At 44.1% G+C, this 21,488-nt stretch overlaps 1 protein-coding gene across 1 annotated transcript in view; it reads left to right on the forward strand.

Moving 5' to 3' along the window:
- The window catches only part of MYO7B (myosin VIIB), a 1,196,498-nt gene that overhangs the window by 276,936 nt on the left and 898,074 nt on the right, over window positions 1-21,488 (forward strand). The window lies entirely within an intron of this gene.

The raw sequence follows: 21,488 nt of genomic DNA on the forward strand, positions 1-21,488 counted from the left end.
TGTACTTCTGTAACTATGAACTTTCACCGTTAGGTTTGCTAAATGTTTTTGTGACTTTTACAAGTTCGGCTTGTATTTCTATTTCATTCTGTTTCTGTTAAATTAAATTGTATTAATGTAAGTGGAAATCTGAAGCTTAATTTGAGTGGAAATCTTAAACTTAATTTGAATAGATATGGGTAAAATGAAAAAATGTCCGATCGTGACAGGCTTTACTCTCAAATAAAGATACAGCCTTCTGTGTTGCATCATTTGAGTTAACGTTTTAGATGCTTTAGTCGAGATTGTTCAAAAGCGTAGTGCTGCAGCCTCTCATCATTTCTCTGTCAGGGATGCCACTGGTCTGGGGGCAGTATAAGATAATCGTGCTAGTGTTTGTGGCCTGGCATTTTGAGCACATCCATAAAGTTTAAATGAATGTGGATCATTTCCACTGCAGCGCCCAGAGTTTTCCACTTGAAGTAGCGCCCTCTGGCTAATCTGTCCTTTGAGCATAAATTCTCAGATTTTATAACTTGCACGACAATCAGAACAAATCCTTGTCGCGGCTAATTTTGGTTTATGGCTTTGTGCCCGGGGCATATTGGAACAGAAGACTTCCTGGAGCACCATAAACGCGAGGCCGCACGCCGAGCGCCCATCATAGAGAGATCCCTCAGTTAAATGCCCGGATGGGGTCTGCTCGAGTGCTCATCTTTGGCACACAAGGACCACCAGGAGGACAGAGCCAAAGTTCACGACAAGGGCTCCTCTTATTAAACAGCTCCAGCCGGATGTGGCTGCACTGGGCTTTCATTTCTTACTGGCGCCATCACGCACGTTAGGGCATAAACTGGCCAACAACCGCAGCTGCTCGATTTGTAGGGCTGGTGTGGCGGTGCGGCCCCATAGACAGCTGCTGAGCTCTAGGTACAACAAGGCGATGAGAAGTGTCTTCTTTGCGATGGCGCAAGGGACATGCGGCCGAGCATTCTGACACGGAAAGCGCGGACTCCTTGTAGGAGAACCGGGGAGGGCAATTTTACTTTAACTTCATTTATGTCTCATGAATGTTTATAACAGATCGTTCCAACACATCAAACGAAAAAAAACTAAAAGCAATCAAATATAACTATTACACATAACGCAGTATCTAAAAACATCAACATAGCTGACGTACAGGGCTTAAAGTCCAGTTTCCAGTAGTGGAAGGTAATAGATAAAGCAGCAATTTTTTCAAATCTGCCTTAAAACATAGGATCGGATTCACAAAGATATTTGCACATGTAAATATAGCTTACATATGCAGACAGCCTGTTTTATAAGTTGCATAAGCAACTTCAATTTTCAAATGTTGCACTATCAGGGTTGGGGATCGGGCGCTTCAGAGTGGGAATGGACTTTAAGTTTGCGAACAGCAATAAACACACAATTGTTGGCATTCACAAACTACGTTCTTACCTTATGTGGATTTATAGAGTGCGTAGCTACCCTAAGGCTTCCCAGTGAGCCCCCAAAAAAAGAGATTAGTTCGAGTGGAGCCAAGTTTTGAGATGCGTTCTAAATTTGGCTCCATCGGGCTCCATTCTTAATCCAATTGGCATTGGATTCCAATATTTGGGGGACAGGTAGGAGAGATGGCTCTTCCACCCAATCTGGCCTTCTAAATATGTGGAACCATTAAGAGACCTGTATTAGAAGATCTTAGAGCCTTGCAGGAGTTAGTCACATACCTAGACTTTTTATAGGAGACGACGGAGAAAGTGGGGTCCCCATAGTGTCCGGCCAGCCTACTGTGTCGCTGGGAATAGATTGTTCCCCAGTATCATCTGTTCGGTTTTGTCTCCATTTAGTTTAAGTGAGCAGTTTGCCATCCAGTGAGCCACCTTCTCGAGGCGGGGCCTAGCTGAAGCTGAGAACCCTCATTTAGGGCAAGGAGACAATAAGCTTTGTATCGTTTGCATTGGAGACAATAGACATTCCTTGACAAAGGAGGCCAATGTTCGAGCATTATTATTAAAGAGGATGGGGCTGAGTGCCGATCCCTACGAGACCCTGCACTTCAAGGGAACCACCTTTGGACAACGGTGTTCCCAGATATTTATTTATTTATTTATGGAAAGCTCTTTCTTTTAAAAAAAGACAATAGCCATTTTACAGCATCACTCCTAAAACCCAATTTCCTTCAACATGAGTACCAAGGTCTCATGGTCGACCGTGTCGAATGCTGTACTCCAGTCGAGGAGAATAGCTCATGTAAAGCGCTCTGATACCTCTAGGCCCAGCCTGGACTTCCTCGTCTCCTCGCCATGCCTCCTACCCCGTCCCCCCTCCCCCTCCCCCACCTCTTCCCTCCATCATTCTTTGCTTGCCTCCCCTATTCCTTTCCTCTTTTCCCTGAATCTCTTTCCCCCTCCATGCTTTGTTTATTTTGTGCCTATGCTCCACTCAATCTCCCTACCTGTCGCCCTTTTAAAATTTTCCCCTAACCCTCTACACGTCCTGAACCAACTGATGCAACCCGTAATTGACGCACCTTCTGTAACAATGGGTAACTTGTAACCTATGTAGCCCTACCAGCCTGACTCTCTAAAACCGCCCCCTTAAGTATGCCCTTGTCCAAAGCACTCCTACTCCCCTTGTTGGGGGTGGATCCAGCATTTGTGCCCTGGAGTCTCAGAGACCCTTCTGAGAGAGTCCACCGTGACAAGGGAGTCTCACATAGTAGAGGACAGGGATTGATCCCCTTAACTCTAGTAACTGTCTCCTACCTGCTGGATATCGAACACTGTGTCCTCTCTGGGTTTTCTACCCCCTCCCCCTCCTCTTCCCTCCTTCTTTCTTCTAAGTGTGCCCGTGACCAAGGTACCCCTCTCCCCTTGTTGGGGAGGGATCCAGCATTTATGCCTTGGAGTCTCAGCTACCCCGCTGAGAGAGTCCACCGCGACAAGGGAATCACACAAAATGGAAGTCTGGGAATGACCCCTTTACCTCAGGGAGCAGTCTCCCACCCATCCAGACATCGGACACAATTACCTCCTCGTCTCCTCGCCATGTCTCCTACCCCCTCCCCCACCTCTTCCCTCCTTATATTCTTGGCTTGCCTCCCTTTTTCCTTTCTTCTCTCCCCTGAATCTCTCTCTCCCTGCCTGCTTTGTTCTTCCTTGTGCCTATTATCCACTTAATCTCCCTCCCCGTCACCCTTTGACATTACCCCCCTTCCCTTCAACACTCCATGAACCAACGGATGTAACCTGGAATTGATGTACCTTTTGGATGTAACTTATAATTGATTTACCTTCTGTAACAATGTGTAACGTTAAACCTATGTAACTCTCCTCATGTAAAGCGTTCTGATACCTCCGTGTCTAGACAGCACTATATAAAACTCAATAAATAAATAGCTGCCACTCCTCCTTTATCAAGGATTTGTTTTACCTCCTCCGTTGCCACCAAGAGTGCTGATTCCGTACTGTGTTTCGGGCGGAAACCGTTCTGGGTATCATCAAGAAGCAAGTGCTTCTTTAGATGCCCAGACAGGTGCTGATTGATGTGCTTCTCTAGAACTTTCCCTAGCACCGGAAGCAGAGATATAGGTCTATATTTTCCCAGACAGGCAGGGTCAAGATTCTGCTTCTTAACAGAGGCTTATCCACAGCATGTTTCCACTGTCTGATGACTAGGCTTGTAGAAATTGAAAGATTTAGCAATTCCCGGATAATAGGAAAAATGTCTTGGCTTCCATGAGAGAGATTGTTGGGAGGGGCCAGGTCTGAGGGAGAGCCCAATTTCACTTTCTCAAACAAGACTGGAAGTGCTTCTTCAGTGAATAGCGGAACATTTTGGAGACAGTCTGTCTCTTCAGCCAAAGGCGGTGTCTCTGGACCACTGGCTAAAACTTCCCTACTCTTCTGTAATTTTGTAATTCACTGTAGATATCTGACACTTTATTTCGGAAGTAGGCTGCTAATTCATTGCAGCATCCTTGTGAAGGACTGGGCAGTGAATTTTCGATTTTAGGAGTAGTAAGGGTTTTTACAATACGAAATAGCTTCCTAGGCGCGTTGGCTGCCTTGCCCAGTAGGTCTTCATAAAATGCAGCTTGTACCTTTTTTATCTTTTGAAAATAGTGCCTGATGGCTGCTTGAAAGGCAAGTTTTACATTGTGATCATATTTATGTCTCCATTCTCACTCCACTTTTTTCAACTCTTTTTTAAGGAGACTAAGTGCTCATTGAGCCAAGGTGCAGATTTTTCTTTGTGTCTCTTTTTAAAAGTAGAGAAGGGGATTATGTCATCAAGGGCGTAATTAGTCCACTCATTCACTGTGGCATTTGCTGCCCACAATTCATTTCCTAACACGGTCTGGTATTAGCAAGTGTGGATAGCCATGCTTCTTTCCTGAGTTTTGACCTTCTGCAACTCTGGCTCGTAGGGTCCTTGGCAGCAGCCAATGTCATGGAGTCCTCCAGGATGACTGATATAAGGGCATGATCGGTCCAGACCATTGGATGAAGACTCATAATTTTGAGGTTAGGCTCATTGCTGAAGACTGGGTCTATGAGATGGTCTCTGACATGGGTAGGCCCTTCTACCCTTTGTATGAGAAGCATACAATCTAGATCCTGTAATATATTTGAGACCAGGGGGTTGTTAGTTTCTTCAAAGTGAATATTAGAGTCTCCTAGCAAAGTAAAATTAGTTTTTTCAGTGGCATGACTGGACAGTATCTCTGGAAGAGCTTCTGCAAACCCCGTACATAAACCAGGAGGTTTAGATCTTAGTATTCCAGAGAATCCAAATATATATAAAGGGTCGGAGATTTACACCTGTCGAGGGCAGGAGAAAATCTCTGGGCATGTAGCTGAAGCGGGTATACCTGGGGTATGAGTTGTGGTCATGGGTAAAAATAGTTCCCCCTGAAAAAACCAGTAAAATGTTAGCAGGTGTACATGCTCATTTTTTTGCGTACTAAATGGTAATGTGTATATTTGCTCAAGTGTGAAGTGTAAGCTTTCCTCACAACACTGCTGTACAGACCTAATCCAAGGGCTGATGTTACCACCGCCCTGACATGAAAACGTCTGAATATTTAGCATTTCTCCTTATACTGCTCCCTTGCATCCCACGGTCTCATTTCCTGGGGATCCCACATAAACTCGATTATAAGATGCAAGGCTTGATTTCACGTTCACCTAAGCCAACCTTTTCCTATCCAATGTTATACAGAGCGACAACAGCACATCAGGTGGTAATGAGCGCCTTGACCGGACATTAGACAAGATTTCGCGACTTTAGAATCTGGTTTGGGCAGATCTCCAAGAACTGTGGCTACTGTTTCCTGCTACTGGCGAGCATACACTTTTTAAATGATTTCCGCAAACGAAGTTCGGAATCATATTTGTGGTTTATATTCCCATTTCTCATGTAAGTTCTGTGTGATCCCAACTCATACCCCAGGTTTTGAGAGGGTTGCATTCCAAAGCAAAGCCACTATGCCAAGGAGACTCTTGCACCTATGAAGAAACCTGGGTTAGCATCTTCTGTAGCTGGTGATGCTTTCAGAATCACAGGTTTTAGAATCATTCTCCATAGACAGAAACGGTTTCACTTTATCAAATACCTTTCTCATATTACCTTTCTTATAAAGTGCTTACACAAAACAAATATCCTGTAGGGGCCGATCTACAATTGATCACAAACCATTTGTAAATAACTTTTTTCTGAAAAATGTCAGTAACACTTTGCAGCCCAATCTAATGCAATGTCTAATGTCACTTTGCAGTCATTCAAATAAAATATGTCTAAAAACTGCCCTAGTTCTCTCACAAAACCTTACATTTGTTTGTGCAGATCTATATCCGCTCCATAATAAATGGTTAATCTTTATTCATATCCATCCTTGTCTATGCATGTATGTGGTTTTAGACTGTAGCAAGTCTAGCTGCAAAGCAACAATGTACTATACAGCGCCAGGGAGGATACAGTTCAAGTGTCAGTGGGTGGTGTAAGATTCAGAAAGCGGTGTGTTGGGGAGCAAAATGATATAGGGACTGTACTGAAGCAAAAACAGGGTTGGCGGTTCTCTGCTACGTGTAGATTGGTGGGAGGTCGTGTCATTTGAAGAGAAGTGTCTTGAGCTTCTTCCTGAGGTGGTGAGGAGAAGGTGCTTTTAATGGATTTCAACACTGATAGTGTTTGGAATCCAAAATGCGTAACATGAGAACGCCTGGCATCTTATGTTCTCTTTCTTGCATCTCCTGGACAGGAGTCTGGTGATACTGCTGCTGTGTGTCTTGCATAGACATCTGGAGGGCTTGGTCCTGGTTTCCCTGTTAACAACTTGCCACTATGAGTTTCTTTGAAAGTGATGCAGCAAGAATTGAAGGTGATGCTGGTGGAAAGAGGAAGCACTTACTGATCTTTGGGTGTGATGTGCCAAACCGTTTTACTGTTGCAATTAATCCAAATTGCTGTTTGTGACCACACAAAGGTTTTAAACAATGTACTAAAGGCAATTTTTACCAACTCCCAAAATGGCTTTATGACTCCATACCGAATTGATATTTAGAAGTCCATGTTGTAGGCATCCCTACCAAATAGAGTTCGATACAAGGTGTGTTTTACAACTGAAATATTGTTGCGAAACGTTGAACAAATGACTTCTGAGTCATGGTGGTAATCTCCCTTTCCCTTGGTGAATGTATAAAAAGGTTTGTTGGAGAGAAGGCAATGGCCCAAGGACCACTGTCAATTCCAACACAAACTTTAAAAAAGAAAAGCTACCTTTTATTTTTAATCACAGCATTGCAATAAACAAAACATGAATTTTATTTAAAGGCACATCTAGGACACAGTTTTCTGCTGACCTTAGCAGGCCTGCATCCCTGTGTTGCCCACAGTGGCAGCTAATGACCTTTAAATGTGGAGGTTGTAAGCCTTGGCTTGAACTCCAATGATCATACCTGACTTTTTCTCATAGGGTTCAAATGGTTTTCTCACCCATGCTTGTACTCAGTTTTACTCTCTCACACATTCTCTCTGTCTCCTTCACTCACATTCCCTTACTCTCATTCGCACTTCCACTTTTACTTACTTTGACTCATTCAACCTCACTCGATCTCAATGACTCACACAGTCTCACTCATTCTCACTCTGACCCATTCAGACTCACTCATTCTCACTTAGTCCCACTCATTCTGATTCGCACAATCTCACTCTGACTCAATCAGTCTCACTCATTCTCATTCTGAATCACTGAGTCTCACTACGACTTGCTTAGTGGCACTCTGATTCACTCAGTCTCACTAGTCCCTCTGATTCCGATTTACTCATTCTCACTCTGACTCAATCCGTCTTACTCATTCTCACTCAGTCCCACTCATTCTCACGCAGTCCCACTCATTCTCATTCAGCCTCATTCTGACTCACTCAGTCTCACTCTCTCTAACTAACTCAGTGTCACACAGTCTCAGTCAATCTCTCTCATTTTCACTCATTCCTAGTCAATAACACTCATTCTCAATTACTCTAACTCGACTAGTCTTACTCATTCTCATTCAGCCCCACTTATTCTCACTTATTCTCACTCAGTTCACTCTTTCTCACTCAATCTCACTTAGTCTCATTTGTACACCCCTAGCCTCACTCATTCTCACTCACTCTGACTCACTTGGACTCCCTTTGACTCAATCAGTCTCACAGATTCTCACTCATTATGATTTAGTCAGTTTCACAAACTCTCACTAAACCCCACACATTCCCACTCATTCTGACTCACTCAGTCTCACTGACTCACTGCGTCTCAGTTAATTTCTGTCGCTCGCACTCAGTCTCACTCATTCTGAGTCATTACCAGTGATTCTCAATCACTCAATCACATTGAGGCACCTAGACTGAATTATTCTTACTCAGTCCCATGTAGTCTCATTCATGCTCACTCACTCCCACTCATTCTTACTCAATCTCAGCCGGACTTACCTGTTACTCACTCTCACTCATTCCCGCTAGTCTCACTCATTCTCATTCATTCTGATTCAGTCTCACTCTGACTCCTTTTGATTCATTCAGTTTTGCTAATTTTTACTCTATCTCAGTCTCACTCGTTCTGACTCACTGAGTCTTGCAGAATTTGACTCAGTCTCACCCTGACTCACTGAGTCTCATACACAGTATTACTCAGTTACACCCATATACTTTCTCCCTTGCTAACGCACTTTCATTCTTACTCATACTCACTCTTCTTCTCACACATTCTCACTCACTCTTACTTCACTGGCTCGCTCTCACACACACAAAGACATGATCACACATACACAAGCTCTCCCTCAGAGACACATACTCTCATGCATCTGCACACCGCATGTAAATATGTTTTTAAACGTAATCTTATTACCTGCGTAGGCCTTGTTTGGACTTCTACTCCTTCCTGCTTCAACTAGCACTGAAGCATGAAACTGAAACTATGAAGCATGAAACTGAAACTATGAACCTACATAGTCCCAGATAGCAGTCTCTGCACTCTCACCCCTCCCTTTCCCTACTCTCTGACTAGTTGGGAAAGGCTGGGTGACAGACTGATTGGCGTGTAGCCATGGACACTGCAGCGCTTCAGACTTCAGCATGCGGCTATCTTTAGGCTCCAGCCCAGGGCTGGGATTTTGTCAAACCTAGACAATCTCACTGCTAGCTGGTGCAAGCACCTTCATGCGCCTGCGCCAGCCCTCAGACAGTTTGCCCCTCTTTTTCAGGCTGTACCCGAAGTAGGTCTGCATTTTTTCTTATTATTCCAAGAGTGGATAATAGCAATATTCACTCTTGGCATAATATAAACGAGCCATAAAAACAAGGGGGACATAGCCCTGGGGCCTCTAAGGGAGAACCGCCACTGGATCCCCATCAGTCAGAGGGAGTTGCAGTTTGTGGCCTACCTCATTCATATTCAGGAGGTAGGTTGAATTGTGACCCACTCCAAATTGAAATTTTAAGAACCGACATATTAGAACATAGGCCAGATTGTAAAAGTCCTTACTGGTTGCAAATTACAACCAGTTCTTTGGTGATCAGTATTGAATACACAGGTCCCTATCAGCACTGAGGTTATCTTCTCAAATGTCCGAAGATTTCTGGTAAGGTGTGCCTCTGCACTCTTCAGATGAGTCAGATGAGTTTCTGGAAGTTTAGCCAGTAACATGCTGTCTCATTCGAGGGGAAACAAAACTAGCACCTAATTGCCAATTCTGAACGGGCCAGATGTAGGAGCCCAAATACCGGTCGGTAACGGCCGATACCGGCCGGTATTTAAGAATCGGCAAGTAGGGGCATTTATTTTACAGATTCTGTAAATTTACCGAATCGGTAAATTTACCGATTCTGTAAAATACCGAATCGGTATTTTTCCAGATTCGGTAAATCCAAATGTAGGTGGAACTCTTCTGAGTCCCAAAGGCCATACAGATTCGGTATTTTACCACCCAATTCAATTGGGTGGTAAAATACAGAATCCAGGTGTGCATGCACATGTGTGCATGCACACCTATGCCATGTGACAGACAGACATGCCCTTAGGGCAAGTCTGTGTGCCACATGGCACACATGCCTGTATTCGGGGTGCTAGAGGGTGTCAAAGTGACACCCCCTGCACCCTTGCAAAAATCGGTATTTACCGAATCGGTAAATTAAATACCGATTTTTACAGATTCGGTAATTCAATTACCGAATCTTCCTAAATCTCCTACCTTCATATTTACCGATTCATAAATACCGAATCGGTAAAATTCGGTATTTATGAATCGGTAAATACGCTTTTCCTACATCTGGCCCTTATTGTTTGAGCGAAATAGCTTCACTCTAAGAAGCACATTCAGTTGACAGAATGCTGACTTTGCTAAATGTTATTTGATTGTTATCAATTTGGAAGCCGATTGATTTGGTACAGTTATGGAGTTGTGAGGCAAATCCCTACAGATTCATCTCCAGTTCAGGTGAATGGAGTTGCTTGCATTAGCATTAGGATTAGCATTAGCATTGGGAACACACCCTTCTTGGTAGACATGTGCATATAGGTAGATGTTTATGTTCATATCTGCCAGTAAGGTTCAGAGTTTCAAGGCATAAATCATTCCTGAGAGAATGGAGACTTGGGCGACGGTAAAAGTGATGAGATGGGCTTAGAACTGGATGAGCGCAAGGAAAGTCTCTTTTTCTTTATCCCATGCCACCTGAATCTTACGCCTCTCCCAATCCAAATAACTGTATTCTCAGAACTTGGTCAGCTCTGATATTTTACCTTCTTATTGGTTTATACTTGAAGCAATGCAAGCCTTTTCTATTTCATGCTGCTTTAGTTGAAGTGTGAATTTGGTTAGCACTCAATGGTATTGGAATGAAAGGAGCACTGTGGAAACTCCTGACAGTAACTTTTTATATGTAGTTCAGGCATCTAAAGATCTGGCCATAAACCTGACAGATACATTACCATGATAAGCTAGAATTGAAATCAACCAATATAATCTCACTTCATCATTTGGGCTTTCTTTCATACAATGAAAAATTAATACACCCTTTCCATTTAGATGATGAACTCAATCCACTCCGGGGCCTCCACGGACCCCTGCTCCAACACATTTTCAACAGAGCCGCCGACACCATCGCTCCCATGCTCCGCCACACCATCAACCGCTCCCTGCCTACCGCATTATTCACCGACGACTGGAAACACGCCGAGATCAACCCCCTCCTCCAGAAACCCTCAGCCGACCCCACCGACCTCAAAAACTACGGACCCATCTCCCTGCTTCCGTTCCCAGCGAATGTCATCAAGAAAGCCATCAACAGCCAACTTATCACATTCATCGAAGAGCACAACATCCTCGACTCCTCTCAATCCGGCTTCAGAAAAAGTCACAGCACGGAAACCGCCCTCCTCGCCGCAGCAGATGACATCCGCACCCTACTGGACAAAGGAGAAACAGCAGCCCTTATCCTCTTCGACCTCTCAGCGGCGTTCGACACATCTCTCACCTCACCCTAATAAGCAAACTCCACGATGCAGGGATTCAAGACCTGGCCCTCAAATGGATGTGCTCCTTCCTCTCTGGCAGAATACAGAGGGTCACACTCCCCCTTTCCTCTTGGACCCTGCACCAACCACCTATGGAGTCCCCCAGGGGTCATCCCTCAGCCCTACGCTCTTCAACGTCTACATGGCTCTGCTCGCCCCCATCGTCAGAACCTACGAACTCAACATTGTGTCATACACAGACGACACCCAACTCATCCTCTCTCTATTCAACGAACCCAACATCGCCAGACACAATTTTCAAAAGGCATGGAAGCCGTTGCCAAATGGATGAAAAACAGCTGCCTTCAACTAAACACCAACAAAACAGAAGTACTCATCATGGGCCCACAACCCGATGCCTGGAACGACACCTGGTGGCCCCCATCCTCGAAAGCCTGCCCACCCCCACGGACCATGCACGCCACCTGGGAATCATCCTGGACTCCGAACTCAAAATGGTCCGCCATATCAACACCATCTCGTCCCCCTGTTTCTACACCCTACGCCTCCTTCGCAAGACCTTCAAATGGATCCCCCTCGAACACAGAAAGACCGTTACTCATGCCCTGGTCACCAGCAGACTCGACTATGGCAATGCACTCTATGCCGGAATAAACAAAAACCTCACACGCAAGCTACAGAACATCCAGAATGCCGCCTCAAGACTGATCCTCAACCTGCCAGGACTCTGCCACATCTCCCAGCACCTGCGCACACTACACTGGCTCTCCATCGAAGCTAGAGTCACCTTCAAGATGCTCACCCACTCTGAAGAACTGGGATTTCAAGTACCCAGCGGCGCCAAGGACACGCCCAAAGTCCTCTGGGTTCCCTTGCCTTGGTATACAGAGACACGGAATACTTCTAGGTGGCGTCAGAGATCAAATTTATTAGCTGCAGCTAGTAGCAGAAATCCCAGCAATACAACACGGTGTACAACTCAAGAAACTGCTCAATTTTACTAAGGCGAGACATCCCTATTTATACACAAAAAGGTTCATTTAAAATGCACGCCCCTGCACCAAAATTCAACCAATAGAAAATACATGACATCACACAGCATCATATAGTAAAGCTCATTTTACAGTGTCCCAACCCACAAGTTAATATTTAGGCATATCTAAATAATAATCTGGAAGGCACGGACAAACCCTTAATTGAAAGCGTAACCCATGAAATGAAGAAACAGTAAAGAAAAGTAGTTTCAGATAATGTGCAAGATAACAGAAACGTAAAGAAACTAAAAAGTTAACAAATGTCTTGAATGGTGATTGGGAAAGTGGATAACGATCTTGCAGGGAAATTGGCTTGGCAGGGTCAATTCCAGGTGAAAGGCCAGCCTCTGAAATTAACTCCAGCGCACGAAGGAAACCTTAGTTAATGTACTCATGACCCACAAAAGGTCAGACAGCTTTGCTCGCAGACTAACTTCTGAGGCCTACGTAAAAGGCAACACCAGATGGCAGTCACGACGCATGGCAAAAACCCATGTTTAGAAAAGAAAGTCGTGCACTTTAAAAGCACGCAAAATCACAGAATCTCAGTCCCTCCTTTTGCCATTACATAGGCAATAGCCTAAACTCATGTCAATCTGAATCTAGGTCTATATCTATTCTCATCAGGTCATCAAGGTGTTGCTGGAACATCATCTTATTATCCTTCACTTCTCTCGGGACTGGTCTTCTCACACAGATCGTAGCACAAAGACTACAAATGGCAGGACCACACTGGATGCATAAACAACACGAGAAAAGGATAGCTAACGCCATACCAAGGAACATCAGAATCTTCCATCCCCATTTGGACAACAATTCCCATAACCATCCCATCAACGACCAGTCTCCTTCGTCCACATGAATAGACTCCGAGATCTTATGTAGTCTAGAGATGGCTTGGTACACTGTCGAGCCATTATCTGGTATGAAAACACAGCAAATAGATCTAATCAATTTGCATACCCCACCTCTATCTGCAAGTATAATATCTAAAACAAAACGGTTCTGTAATGTCATAAGGCGATCCGCTTGAAGCTCAGCTGTAATGTTGCTAAGGGCACCTGCTGTCTCATTTATAGTGGCCTCAACCACTCTCGTAAGCTGGCGAATATTCCTACTATTAGCCATAGGACCCCAAAAGGGTAGGAAACCCTTAAAGAAGTCTCCAGCTTCTTGTGCGACAGTATCTTTCGCATCGATTACACCTCTACCATATCTTGTCTTATGGTAATTGGAAACAGCAGTGTATGTAGGGGGAAGCAAAAATGCCACGTAACATGTGCCGGAAAAATCATATGGCAACCATGTGTATGCTCTATCGTGACAAACAAAATACGTGCCTTTGGCTGGCACGAACGGAGGAGATTTCTGGGACGTATAAACGTATGTGTGAACACACACACTCTTACCAAGCTGAGCTCTCGGATTCTGACCATTACCTTGCAAACAAAGATGACCTCGGTGGGGTATAATCCAAATAGGGGGAGACCTTCGCTGTCTTTCTTTCTCCGTCAAGCTAACACTATATGTCGTCTTATTCCAACCGACATATGCTCGTACCTCATCTTTAGGGATAGCATTATACGCGTCAATGTCTCTAATCATATCGACTATTCCCCGTATCAAAGCATTCTTGCTCACGTTATCGTTAACAGAACGCACTGGAGAGGCTTCGTTCGCATAGATAAACATCGATTGTAGTGCCCAAACTGACCCATTAGGTGAAAAAGGCAAAACCAAATATGGCATTCCCTTGTCTGTAGTATGTGGCATAAGACCACACACCCAACAATTTGCGGTATTTATGACTAGCTGATGCTGATGCAACATCTGTATAAACAAATTATTCACAAATTCTGATCTTCGTGTCTGTTCATGTTCAGGTAACGTATGAAACTCATGTGGAGATGCAGTAGAAAAAGAAAGAGTAGGTTGGGAGGTAGATGTAAGCGGCAATTGTGTGACATAGAAAATCCAACCCACACAAGCTAACGTAATATTCACAAGCATAAGGAAACACATTATTAAAAAACATTTGCTAAGAACCAATGTACACATTTTCATTTTGAAACCACTTTTCTCAACACCTTTCTCAGACCCAAAAGACTCCATCCTCTAACCGTGCTGTTCGCGGCGGTTGGGTGTTCCGTGCTAAGGAATGCTTCTGTCAGTCCAGGGAATGCCCTGAGACCAACCAGAACCTCGACCTTGTGTCTTCGGCTTGCACTCCCAAGTCTTTACACCGCGACCTTACAGCTGCGTCCGGATGGTGACTCGAAAAAGGAAAAAGCAAAAAAAAGTCTCTTGATCTGACGAGGTGTAATTCACTATATAAAAAATTCCAGTTTCAACTTTATTTGTCCATATGTACAGTCTTTCGCGGTCTTAGATCGTAGCGTTCTTTATTAGGTACAGTTGGATCCTTAAATAAAAGTTCCGGATTGGTGGTGTCAATCTTTAGATGAGGAGGCACAGCAGCTTGCAGAACATCGTCATCCTCGCGTTCTGACCGTGTCCATGTCAAATGAGCATCACTAAATGGAACAAATGTAGCAGTTTTTTCACATTCAGAATTGGCTATACCTCCCCTCACCCACTTGTCATATGGTAAGGGCAATGGAACTTTTTTACAGTGGGTGGCATGCACCTAGTTTTTCTTGCCAGCTACTCTAACAGCAGTTCGAGTCACTAACAAAACTAAATGCGGTCCAGTCCACCTCGGCTCCAAATTCTTTGTTCGTTGAAAATTCTTCGTGAGAATATAATCGCCGGGTTGAATTGTGTGTCCTGGATCCGCAGTTGCTGTCGGTAGACTGTCATGAACCTGTTGGTGGAGAACACGTAATTTAGCAGTCAAGTCATGTAAGTAATCCACCAACATAGGGTACTCAATACTGCTGTATTCTTTAGGACGAGGCACACCCCAAACATTCGCAGGACGACCAAACACGATTTCATATGGACTAAGTCCCACTCGAGAATGCACAGTCGTCCTTGTTGACAAAAGAACCAACGGCAAGGCATCCGGCCATGTAAGACCAGTGCCCGCTTGTACCTTAGCTAATTTCAGCTTCAAGGTACCATTGTAACATTCAACAAGTCCAGCAGACTGGGGGTGATTCGCTGCATGGAACTTCTGATTTATTCCCAAACCAGCACATACTTTCTTCATGATTTGACCCACAAATTCACTTCCACTGTCCGACCATACAATTCTCGGCAAACCATACCTAGGGAAGTACTCTTTGAGCAAAACCTTGGCTGTAGACAAGGCAGTATTATCCTTTAGGGGGTAGGCCTCTATCCACCTGGAAAAGGCGCAAACAACCACAAGGACATACTTCAAATTATTGCATCTCTCCATATGAATATAATCTAGCTGTATCACCTCAAACAGATACGTTGGAGGAGCAAAATGACCAGCTGGAGTTGGAGTTCCCTTACCAGGATTATACTTCAGACAAATCATACAATGTTTCACCACGTTCTCTGCACATTTCGGAATTCCAGCATTCTGCCAAACTGGAGCCAACAACTTGCATATTCCCTTCGAACTTATGTGAGCCATTCCATGAGCCATTGTAACCACTGGGAGCACATACGCATCTTGCAACAGCCATCGCTGGTGTTCTGACAACTCAACCCAACAACCTGTCGAATCCAACATACCCGTAGTCTCCCTCCAAACACTCACTTCTTTCTCAGTCGCTTCAGCCTGAATCGTTTTCACACTTCCTATTGTGTCTTCACACATTCCACCAGCCATAACCCAATTAGCTGGGCCTGCAACATACATACGGCTCATCATGTCTTTCGCGGTTTCCTTCGCAACTTCATCTGCAAACGCATTCCCTCGACCAACATCGTCCACAACTTACTTATGCGCACTACACTTTACAATTGCAATCTGCTTTGTGAGAGTGAGAGATTCCAAAAGTTCATTCACCAACTGCCCATGCTGTATTTTTGTCCCATGCGAAGTAAGGAACCCATGCTCTCTCCATAAACGCCCAAAACTATGGGCAACACCAAACGCATACTGACTATCGGTGTAAACATTCACTCGCTTTCCTTCTGACAACACGCACGCTCTAGTCAATGCAATCAACTCTGCTGCTTGCGCAGAATGCTGTGGTATGCGTGCTGTCTCAACAACTGTATGTAAAGTTGTAATAGCATACGCTGCAGTCGTTTCACCATTCGGAAGCTTAAAACACGAACCATCTACCCATAGGGTACCATCAACATCCGTAAGGGGAGTATCCCTCAGGTCAACTCTAGCCTTCGTTTCTTCCTCTGTACGAAAAAAACAATCATGCTGTTCCTGAGTATCCGTCTCTGTAGAGATCGGTAACAACGTAGCTGGATTCAGCACATTACATCGTTTAATGTGCACATGGCTAGCCAACAATGTCAACTCGTAACCTGACAGACGTGCACTAGTAAGGTGCTGTGTCTTAGTCCTGTTCAATAAGGTATCCACTGCATGTGGGACCATCACAATCAACGTATTGTCCAATACCAAACCAGCAGACTGTTGAATAGAAACAGCCGCTGCAGCTGTAGCTCTCAGACAACTCGGCAACGCCTTAGCAACTGGGTCTAACGTTGCTGAAAAATACGCGCATGGACGCTGCTTGTCCCCAAATGGTTCTGTCAACACTGACAGCGCACAACCTTCTCTCTCGTGCACGTACAACGTGAAAGGCTTACTATAATCTGGAGTACCCAACACAGGAGCCGAACACAATGCATCGCGTAGTTCAGAAAAACTTTTCTGACATTCGTCAGACCAAGGAAGAGGATGCGGAGTATCTTTCAGAGTCAATGCCAACAGTGGTTTCGCTAGCAAGGAAAAATTGGGGATCCACTGTCTACAATACGATGTAATACCTAAAAAGGCACGCACTTCTCTCTGTGTGGATGGTACATTCATTTGCGCAATCGCTTGAATTCGTTCTGGGGTCAATCTCCTTCCCTCCTTCGACAAGAGATGACCTAAGTAGGTCACTTCTTGGCGACAATATTGCAACTTTGAAGGTGACACTTTATGATGAAGGTCAGACAAATACCGCAACAAAGAAAGAGTAGCCTCTTTACAAATCTTTTCATCATCAGCAGTAATCAACAAATCATCAACGTACTGAATAAGAGTAGCACCAACAGGTAACACAAAACCGTCAAGCTGAGTTTTCAACGCCTGACTATAGATGGAGGGACTTTCACAATAACCTTGGGGAGCTCTCTTAAACCGGAAGCTTTGGCCTCCTAATGAGAAGCCAAAAATATCCCTGCTCTCCTCAGCTATAGGAATACTGAAGAAAGCATTCTTCAAATTGATGACAGAAAACCAAGCTGCCGAAGCAGGAATCAAAGTCAACAAAGCAGTGATATCAGGCACCACAGGAAACTGTGGCATGACTATCTTATTGACTTCTCGAAGGTCGATCACAAACCTGTACACAGGTAGCTGAGAAGCATCAGTACGTTTAAGGATTGGCAAAACAGGACTGTTACACACATTACCTCTCGTTTCCTCAACTACACCCTTCTCAACCAGATCATAGACAATCGCTAGAAGAGCTCTCTCACCATCACTCGAGATCTTGTATTGGGGAATACGAGGTAGCCTAGCATTTGACTTAAGGGTGACAACATAAGGTGGAATTTGCAAAAGACCAACATCATTTGGACCAGTAGCCCAAAGTGTATCAGGAAGCGAACACAATTCCAGTGACAAACAATCCTTAGACAAATACATTGGAGTAATCACTTTCTTACCAAGGGTAAGTTGTACACCCGAAGGAGAACAATGCAATGTCGCATACAATCTTTTCAGCAAGTCCAAACCCAACAGATTCTCACCACAACCAGTCGTTAAAATAAGTGGAGCTTCCAATTCACAAGGGCCAATGGTAAGGGACAAAGGACTAGAAACCGGATTACGAACTGGGGTGCCTGAAAATCCTACTGAAACATTGGTCAAGCCAGACAAAGGTGCGCCAGGAAGTTTAGAGTGCATAATAGAACTCTTCATCGCACCAGTATCCAAAAGAAAAGGTTCTACCACACCTGATGTAATCACTTCAACATGAGGTCCACTCTGGTCTACTGGAACTGACACTACTCCCTCTCTTTGTCCTTGGCTGTCCTAGTTATCATTATAACCAGAACACTCACCTTCGACATAGTAATCCTCAACATAATACTGGGCAGACTGACCACTCAGAACATTCTGTCTGTCAAAATAATTCGCAGAATTCTGAAGGGAAGAGGAACGCTCATTCTGGGGAAACACACCACGTCCCCTACCCCTAGGTGCTTGCTGAAAACTACCACAACCTCTCTGACCAGATACACCATTTGCACGCTGTAACAAAGCCGGGCAACTATTCTTGTAATGACCTTCCTCTCTGCAATAAGCACACTGATTAGGGCCAGGAAAGAATCGCTGAACATAAGGCTCAGGCTTCTGTAACAATCTCTGAAATTGTGGAGGCTGCTGAAACTGAGGCTGATTCTGACAAGGCGGATAAGCTTGCTGCAAAAGAACTTTTGTCTTTAACTCTTTAGTTTTCTTCTCCACTTTATCCTTCTCATCTTTATCCATATTCTGGTAATATTGTGCAGTAGCCAATATCTGGGCCGACGAAGAGACAGCCCATGAACTCTCAGAGTCCTTTAACTTATTAGAAAGTTCGAGAAGCAAATTAAAGACAAATGTATCCACAAACAACCTTTGACCACCCTCCGTACTCATATCCTGACCACTATGATCAATAAAGTCCCTTCAAACCTAGTGAAGAAATCAGTTACACTCTCGTCTTTCTTCTGCTTACATGCTGCTAACTTATCCCAATTTACTCGTAAAGCGGGCATCATCGTTTTCATCAGATTAATAATTCTACCTGGTAATTCTGAAACTAGAGGTTCGGGTTTAGCACCTCCCTCCTGTCTACCATCTGCAGCAACAATATTCGCCCAGGTATCACCTAATTCAGCAGCATGATTTTCATGACGAAGTCCCTCAACCTTTGTGGGCAAAAACCCATGTTTAGAAAAGAAAGTCGTGCACTTTAAAAGCACGCAAAATCACAGAACCTCAACACTCACAAGGCCCACCACAACACCGGACCAGCATACCTGAACAGCCGACTCAAATTCCACGCACCCTTAAGGACCCTACGATCGGCCCAGCTCTCCTACGCCGTGGTTCCCCACACCAGAAAGACCAGATCAGGCGGCTGCTCCTTCTCTTTCCTCGCTGCTAGAGCCTGGAACGCCCTCCCTCTCCACCTGAGGCATAGATAAATGTTATCAGGCCTTGCCGTCTTCTCTTCCAAAAGTGATTGAAGACCTTGAAAAAGATCCTTTGATCTCTCATTTACAGAGATTGCCACCTCCCTATGTGCAGGGTGCTACTGCGCCTCTATTACCCCCGGTTGTTCCACCCTTTGTTGTTCAACCTCCTGCTGTTGTTCAGCCACCCGGTGCTCCACAGATGGTTTTGCCTCCTCCTGAGCAACCCATTCTAGGGTCGCAAGCTTTGCTACCAGCTTTGCCTCAAACTCCTTTGCCTTCTGCTTCTACATCTTCGATTTCTACTGTTCTTGTTCCTACACCTTCTTTGCCTCAAAATACTTATTCTCCTGTTCTTATGTCAGCTTCTTCTCCTTCTGTTCGAAAACGAATGACAGAAACGGTTTCTAATTTGTTGTCACCATTGTTTGGGTCACTGAATATGACCCCTGTTTCGGAGCGTAAGCAGAGTCGTAGTCAGCTTCCTGGTTCCGAGGAACGGGCTGTGTTGGATTCACTTTGAAGAAACTAACAACCCCCTGGTCTCAAATATATTACAGGATCTAGATTGTATGCTTCTCATACAAAGGGTAGAAGGGCCTACCCATGTCAGAGACCATCTCATAGACCCAGTCTTCAGCAATGAGCCTAACCTCAAAATTATGATTTCCGCAAACGAAGTTCGGAATCATATTTGTGGTTTATATTCACATTTCTCATGTAAGTTCTGTGTGATCCCAACTCATACCCCAGGTTTTGAGAGGGTTGCATTCCAAAGCAAAGCCACTATGCCAAGGAGACTCTTGCACCTATGAAGAAACCTGGGTTAGCATCTTCTGTAGCTGGTGATGCTTTCAGAATCACAGGTTTTAGAATCATTCTCCATAGACAGAAACGGTTTCACTTTATCAAATACCTTTCTCATATTACCTTTCTTATAAAGTGCTTACACAAAACAAATATCCTGTAGGGGCCGATCTACAATTGATCACAAACCATTTGTAAATAACTTTTTTCTGAAAAATGTCAGTAACACTTTGCAGCCCAATCTAATGCAATGTCTAATGTCACTTTGCAGTCATTCAAATAAAATATGTCTAAAAACTGCCCTAGTTCTCTCACAAAACCTTACATTTGTTTGTGCAGATCTATATCCGCTCCATAATAAATGGTTAATCTTTATTCATATCCATCCTTGTCTATGCATGTATGTGGTTTTAGACTGTAGCAAGTCTAGCTGCAAAGCAACAATGTACTATACAGCGCCAGGGAGGATACAGTTCAAGTGTCAGTGGGTGGTGTAAGATTCAGAAAGCGGTGTGTTGGGGAGCAAAATGATATAGGGACTGTACTGAAGCAAAAACAGGGTTGGCGGTTCTCTGCTACGTGTAGATTGGTGGGAGGTCGTGTCATTTGAAGAGAAGAGTCTTGAGCTTCTTCCTGAGGTGGTGAGGAGAAGGTGCTTTTAATGGATTTCAACACTGATAGTGTTTGGAATCCAAAATGCGTAACATGAGAACGCCTGGCATCTTATGTTCTCTTTCTTGCATCTCCTGGACAGGAGTCTGGTGATACTGCTGCTGTGTGTCTTGCATAGACATCTGGAGGGCTTGGTCCTGGTTTCCCTGTTAACAACTTGCCACTATGAGTTTCTTTGAAAGTGATGCAGCAAGAATTGAAGGTGATGCTGGTGGAAAGAGGAAGCACTTACTGATCTTTGGGTGTGATGTGCCAAACCGTTTTACTGTTGCAATTAATCCAAATTGCTGTTTGTGACCACACAAAGGTTTTAAACAATGTACTAAAGGCAATTTTTACCAACTCCCAAAATGGCTTTATGACTCCATACCGAATTGATATTTAGAAGTCCATGTTGTAGGCATCCCTACCAAATAGAGTTCGATACAAGGTGTGTTTTACAACTGAAATATTGTTACGAAACGTTGAACAAATGACTTCTGAGTCATGGTGGTAATCTCCCTTTCCCTTGGTGAATGTATAAAAAGGTTTGTTGGAGAGAAGGCAATGGCCCAAGGACCACTGTCAATTCCAACACAAACTTTAAAAAAGAAAAGCTACCTTTTATTTTTAATCACAGCATTGCAATAAATAAAACATGAATTTTATTTAAAGGCACATCTAGGACACAGTTT

This window comes from Lissotriton helveticus, chromosome 11 (genome assembly GCF_964261635.1).
Source record: "Lissotriton helveticus chromosome 11, aLisHel1.1, whole genome shotgun sequence".
NCBI classification, from domain to species: Eukaryota; Metazoa; Chordata; class Amphibia; order Caudata; family Salamandridae; genus Lissotriton; species Lissotriton helveticus.